Genomic DNA, 7,774 nt, shown 5'->3' with positions numbered 1-7,774 from the left:
GAATGCTACCCAGTTGCGTCCTCTACACCTAGACATAGTATGCCAAGAAAAGTTGTTCTTGTTCCTTTGAATGAATGCCCTTGCACATACTCACGGATTTAGATCCTCTCCAGCATTGGAGAGAGCCCAACGCACAACCAATTGCTGCGAGCACACTTATGTATTAATGTATGTGTGTCTAGGATGCTCCCAACTATCGAATATAGTTAGACTCTCTCCAATGTTGAAGAGGATTAGAATCTCACTTTTGTAAACACAAGACAATTTTCATCCTTAGTTTTTTCTTTTTGGGGTAGAATTGAAGTTTATTCCTGAGTTAATTTGCAATTATTCTTCTAGTTAATTTATTGATGCTTAGCTGTATGGTGTAATGGTACTATGCCCAAATGGCCGCTTTCAATGGTAGAAAGAAAAACCCTAATAAGTAAGAAAAGGAAAGGAAAAAAAAAAATCCGGGCAGCACGCAGTCACAGTTGTTTAAGGCTTTTGGTTTAATGCTTTTGTAAGGCTAAGACCTTTACTAGTTAACTTCTTAGGACTTTCTCTTTTTATATACCCTCGAGGTTTTGGGGTCACTTTTTCCGGTTCAGTTCTTTCCTCAGCCTCCGAGGCACTCGGGCACCGCTCTTTTCCCCTGCCCGTTTGGAGATCCACTATAGTATAGCCCGGTCCATCATCCTCAATAGAGTCACACGTGTCATAAACAAATGATTCCTATTTTAAGAGTATCTATGCAGGACTAATAGCCACCGTCCGATTAAGTAGAAAGCACTTCTGATCATCAATCATTTAATAAGTACATTTGCGGCTAATTTGAATATTAAGATTAATTGGCACGTGACACCATGTGAAGATTATACTTTTTATGTATTTTTTTAATATAAAAGAGGTATGGACGATCAGGATTTAATGACTGAGATCAGATGGTGGAGGTGATGGAGGCGCACAAAGATAGCACATGGACGAGCTAATCCATATAAAAAAAAACCCCGCAAGTATTATTATAATAATATTTGTGCCAGATTCGCTGCATCAGGTTTCCACCTGAAATTTAGGTGGGACCTACATCCGTACAAATCTGATGTGGCCTATTGCAGATTTTTCTTCGCATTTTCTTATATGTGGGGCCCTTTAATGAATAGACTGGCAGTCTACCATCGGTCCGCGGCCCCCGCCGCGAAAACGACACTTTTTTATTGCGTTGGAATTGGAGTATTCACAACTTTTATTAACCACCGGTTCTGGTGGTTCGAAGGAATTTTGGTAGCCATTGGATTGGAATCTTTATCTAATATCTTTTATGTTGTTAGAATTACGTCTAATATCTGTTATATCTTACATGTCCAGTCATTTGCTTTTGATGGCTGTTGGACACACCTAATTGGATCAAATCTTACTTGGGCTGAAAAGAAAAGGATATTTTGGAATAGGATTGTTCAAGTCCCGGTCATGATTTCTTCTAATCTTAATCGATCTGATATAGAAAGATCAATAAAGGGTTTCTTAGGGCCTATTTGATAACGTTTTTACTGTTTCTATTTCAAGAAATGACAAAAACATAAATTTTCGTTTCTAGAAACAGAAACAGAATTGAAGGTGTTTGATAAGTTATGTTTTTAGAAGTCGATGGTAACTAGTGAAAGAATTACCACAAGTCGTTTCCAGAAACGGCGAAACAAGTTGAACTTATTTCACCTGGGTCGTTTCTTGAATCATAAATAAGTAAAAATTTCTATTTTTATTTCTAAAAATAAGTGAAACGAAACAGTTTTATCAAATGTTTTTTGCTCCGTTTCTTGAAACGTTATCAAACGGGCCCTTAGTTTTTTGTTTGATTCGATTTAGTTTCTTCCGTTTAGTGTGAAAATGATGGATTCTAAATTAAATCAATAAAAAAAAAATCGATTTTGATTTAATTTTTATCGAATTGTTATTAGTTTTTTCTTCTTCTTCTTCTCTTTTATTTATTATTATTATTTTTTTTTTATGATTTTCAGATTAATATCGATTCGAGTTTAGTTCCACAATACTCCACTCTAAAACCAATCCAAGCTAATTTGGATCAATTGTTCGATCCTGTTTCGTAGGTTTAGGTTACGTTTTGACATCACTAGTATCATAGTCTTTCAATGTGAGATTATTGCACCACTAAAGAAGCTAGATTTAAACAACAACAGCTAGCTATGTGTAGATCCACTGATCACCCACCAGACTCTGGTCCACAAATGTTGTATTCATCTTTTCCTTTAGGAGTTGAGGAACACTCTATATCAAGTATTCTTTGCTGACATGAAACCTCAGTTGAAGGAGGAAACTTGTAACGCATTGCATATTGAAGAAGGATACTTACCTATCAACTATACCTTGGAAACCATTGGCTTCATGGAGTTAATTAAAATAGATTATTGTTCTAGTGTGGTTTCTTTCAACAGAGTTGGAAGAATTGGAAAGAGTAAAGAACAAATAGAGAGTCAGCTCTCTATTAATGGTGGAAGTTAAATGGGATATCTCTATAAATGAGCTGGTTACATGCTAATTCAAACCTTTTTAGCCCACCTTAAGAAGGTTTTTGTATTCACCATGGGCAAGTGAAGTAGATTGCTTTTGTTTAGGCACTTCTTTTGTTAATCAAAATGAATCAAAGTTTATTTTTGGATATGGGGAGACGAAGTAGTTTGCAGGGCTGTAGTTGCAGACTCAATCAGGACTGTCTAATTAAAAATCGAAATTGAAATCAAACCAACTATTTATTTAGAGAATGTCTATATGACACCTCTATAGTTGTATTTAGAACTTGACATATTTTTTTGATTACCTTTATCTTATTCCTAAAAGTTCCTTTAAGGTGAGAGTAAAAAATGGTTTCTTTAAAATATTTTGAAAGTGATTTATCATATCATTATCAAAAGTTGGCCATTTCTTCAATATTTTTTCAAGTATATATGTGAAAACACATTGAACAAAAATGTGTGTGATACTAATTAATTTTTTAAAAGAGTAAAAATTATTATTACAAATTATTTGACACGATGAAAGGTCTCAATAAGAAAATCTCATTTATAAAATAGCCTGGTTTGGCTTGGAGAAATGTAGCTTTCAAATTAATTGGTCATCTCGATCCAACTTAATTAATTAACTCAATAGATAGATTGATTAGGATCTGATGTACAAAAGCCCCAAAAACCCAACTGATTAAAGACCATTAATTAAGGAGAAATTTACCTATTCTCATAGGCTTCACAAGAATATTAGACAAAGAAAAACACTTAACTGATCAATTCAGACCAACAATCAACCGACCAGTTATAAATACTCTCTTCTATTAATTCCTCACATCTTTCACATTTGAAGAATTACAATTCCACCCATGAACTTAAAGTTTGTAATATTTCAGATACTTCATATTTAAGGGAGTAATTATTCCATTTACATGTTTATTGTTTGAAATAACAGTCTCTTGGCTACTCTATTTTTTTCTTTTTCAAGAAGAAATAAGAAAAGAATAAAAACTTTATTAAGAAGAAATAAGAAAAGAAAAAACATACAAAGAAACTCAAAATCTGATTTAAGAATCCCCACCTTCGGCATTGCCATCAGGAGGAAAACTTAAACCTAAATTAACTTGACTTACTTGATTGAATAGTAGAAAACTTACATGATGTATCTTTTATAGATGAAGTAAGCTTTTGTCTATTGATATCATTGTGTAAACTGAAACTATCTTTAAAACAAAAGAAAAAAAGGCCACCACAAAATGTGGAATCTCTTGTTTGAGACATCTAAAAGTCTCAATCACTTTCTTCATTTTCAGGACATAAATCATGGTACGTGGAGAGCTGATTGACAGAGCAGGGCACTGTGTGGTTATATAGACAACTTTGGTGATCTTTCTGTTGGTTTTAGATCTCACTTTGGACCCCATTTTTCTGAGTTTTGTTAAGATCCCAACCAAAAAGACTAACAAACACTCTATTATAAGGACCTACACACTATTATAAAGTCATACTTGACATATTCCTAGTTGGCTCATTATTAATTCAAAAATTTTCAATTATTTCTCTATTGAAATGGATGGAACATACTTGAGTTTGAGTCTCCAGAACTATATTCTATTATTTGTATTTCATGCAGTGATTCACATGCATATGTTCTTGGAAGATCCCCACCACCATAGTTGTAGTTATAAATTTTTTTCTATAAGAAATTTAATATTTTTCATACTTAATAGAAACCACATTTTATGCAACCTTAAACGCATCCAAAGCTTCTATGCTTTTTAGGTCATTGAATATATCATAGAATCTTTTTGAGGACAAACTTGTTAGATTATTGCATCAGGAATCCATTCTTGCATGTCTTTAATAATGGCATTCGGTAGTTTGATTGTTGTTCATGTTATCATCTACATAGTTAAAACTTTTATCAATCTAATGATTATATGTACGTATCATCTTATAGGCTTGAAATTTTTTAGAAAAACTTATGAAGTGAGCTTAACAAGAATTGTAGATCAAAGGAGAACTTACACATGGAGGGCCATGTAGTTGCACTAAGTTATCAAATTTGATGAATAGATTATCAAAGAGGAACACCTTTTTTTTATCCTGCTAATTGTTAGAAAAATGAAAAATAAATAAACTATATATATATATATATATATTATATAAAAGTATGAATAAAATATAAGATTGATATCCATGCAACCCTGGTCGGCAAAACAACCAAAATTACTTCAATCCCCCATCTTCGACATTGACCAAATCTAAATCTATGATGTCGCAATATTTCTGAAATGATATCAGAGATGATAAAATCAGGAGCGCAATTCCATTATTCAGATGTATTGGACTTTGCAGCCCTTTCTGTGAGCACATCGTCAGTAGTATTGGCCTCACAAAAGCATTGCGATATAAACTATTGAATCGAAGTTAAGAAACTCGCCAAATGGTTCCATTGCTACAATATGTTCCAAGGAATCTTCTTCCCAGAAAAGCACTCCACCACCACCTTCAAGTCACATTCAATCCATAAATGATGAATGCCTTTCTCCTTTGTAAGCTAAATGGCTAAGAAAATCGCATTGAATTCCACCATATAATTTGAAGAGATGCCTAGATACTTAGAGAAATTGGCAATATGATCCCCATCAATAGATCGCAGTGCCTCACCAACCCTACTCACCCTAGATTTCCTAGTGAGCATCCGTCAACGTTCAATTTGATTCAACTTGGAAGAGGCCAAACCAAGAAAAACTCCGCCACACAATTTCCTTGATACCCAATGCCTCTAAGATTATTAGAACCCTCATAGAGGCAATCTTAGAAGGAGATATTAGGGATCCTTCTTGGATATCCTTCATAACTGTCTTCACACTAAAATTGTCCACTTTTCTTCAATATTATTTGAAAATTTTTAATTTGTTGCTTGTACAAGTTCAAATTAATTTTTCAAAAGAAATTGATTGCAATCTCTTTTTTTGCTAAACAAATTGATAGCAAACTCAATAACTGCAAAGATGGAAAATATATTATTTCTTATAACAAAAAAAAAAAAATCATTGTGTGTTTTAATGTAAAATACCCAAAAGGGGGGGGGGGAGAGGGGGAAATAGAGAAAAATTTATATGATGAGAGTAAAATTTTCATGTAAAATATCATTGGCATAAAAAATTTTACAACAAAACAAACAGGGCTAAAATAAAATAAAAAATAAAAAATAAAAATAAAAATAAAAATAAAAATAAAAAATAAAATAAAAAAAAAACTCTAAACAAATACATTCAACAAGAAGTGGACATGTGATCAAAGCTTAACCAAATATTCCCACCCTAAGTTGATTAGGATGAAATTAGAGGAAAGATAGAGAAATAGTATAACTATTGATTCCCCTAATCCTCTTCTCCTTAAGCAAATAATTTATTAACTTTAACAACAAGATAATGATTGCTTGATGAGTGAACCATTATGGGACAAATAGAATCGTTTTGTGCATGTGGAGAGCAATGATTGTAAGCAAATGATATTTAGGAGTGGCTTTTGTGTGAGTTTGATCTTCTTCTTTTCAATCTTATTAATCTTGATTAAAGTAAAAGCTTCAAAGATTTAGCTTCAAATGCTATCAGTTTCAAAGATATCTTAATGAGTAGTAGAAGAATAGATTAATCAGATTCTCAAACTGGTGCCCATCTCTTTTGTCCTCTTGCATATCTTTCTATTATTTTCTTATTTTTTCCCTTCCTTATTTCCAGGGTTTAGCTGACTGTGGCCTGTGGGGACCTTATAAAGTTCACAACTTGAAAGAGCTAAAGGGTAGCAAAGAACACATAACTACAAAGTGCAAAACATTTTAAATAATAAAAAGAAAAAAAGCATTTATATGTGAAATACTCATTTCAAATGTGATGGATCATAGAAATAAGAAAATTGTGAATGTAAGGAAACAAAACTGTACAGCTCAACATTTTGAACTCATCACTCACTTTTGTTTGGATTGAAAACTAATGAGGACTAGGTTGGTGACTGATTTTTGTATAGTAAAAAATAGAATTTTAAATCGTCATGTAGCTCTATCATGTGGTGGTTTATGAACATATTAAATAAAGTGGGTAAGTTATACAAAATACCATTTGGGATTTTAACCCAAAATCTTAAAGTATCAGGTGAAGATGGTTCAATCGTCCAAAGGTATATTAAGACACATCCAATATCTCAGATAATTAGCGCGAAATTATATCTTTATGACTCCTAACATCTCAACAAGATATGTTCAAAAGTCTTCTGCTCATTTGTCAATTTTATGTACAGTCAAAGTTGGTCAATTTGCGATATAGAGTATTAAATAAAATTCTAGAATTACTAAGAGGATGCATGGATATACATGGGAAAGATATAAATGAATTAAATTCATATTTAATATTTGAAAAATGGACAATCTACAGATTCTACACTATTTCATATATACCTAGTGGTGGGAATAACTACATCACTATCCTATGTGGCAAAATGGGACAGGTAATTTGTCAAAAGATTCTATATTTATAGTTTTGACTGCGTCCCATAGAAAGTTAGGCACCGTTTAACAGCATTCCATTTCTACCATTTCTGCTTTTTCTTGTTCCCAAAAATGGAGAAACAACCTAAAAAACGTTTAATAAAGTTGTTTCTGGTTCACCCGTTTCTACAGACATAAATCAAAATTTATGCTTATTTACAATTATAGAAAAGATTTTAACAAAACAAGTCTGACTTGTTTCGTCATTTTTAGAAACTAATTTAAGAGAGAAAAAAAAGATTGTTGTGCCCGATAAATCTCTCAATTATTTAAACCTAAAAAGAGGCAACCGAACCCTCTCTTTCTTTTGGGCATCCGATGATACTATTGGGTTTTTTAATGACATTATGTCTGAAAAAACATTTCGAGAAACAAGTTTATCAAACACCAAAAAAATCCTTTTTTTGTTTTTGGAAAAGTGAAAAGTTATTTTTGCTGTTTCTAGACACATAAACAACAGAAACTTTATCAAACGGTGCCTACTAACTTGTACTTCTTTTCTGTTCTTAAAAAGAAAGGAAGAATTGGATAACACGGCCAAAGATGCTGTTAATTACATATTTGTACCATAGGTGCATTGGTCAATTGTAAATTCTTCATTTTGTCACCTCAGAGCAAGGATTTAGGGGATGGTATCGGTCTTTGCCGATACCAATCCGATTTCGATCTGGATCGGACAAGATCGGTGGGTAATAGTCGATTTTCCCCCTACTTTTTATAAAAA

Source organism: Macadamia integrifolia, chromosome 8 (genome assembly GCF_013358625.1).
Source record: "Macadamia integrifolia cultivar HAES 741 chromosome 8, SCU_Mint_v3, whole genome shotgun sequence".
In the NCBI taxonomy this organism is placed as follows: Eukaryota; Viridiplantae; Streptophyta; class Magnoliopsida; order Proteales; family Proteaceae; genus Macadamia; species Macadamia integrifolia.
This window is presented reverse-complemented; position numbering follows the sequence as displayed.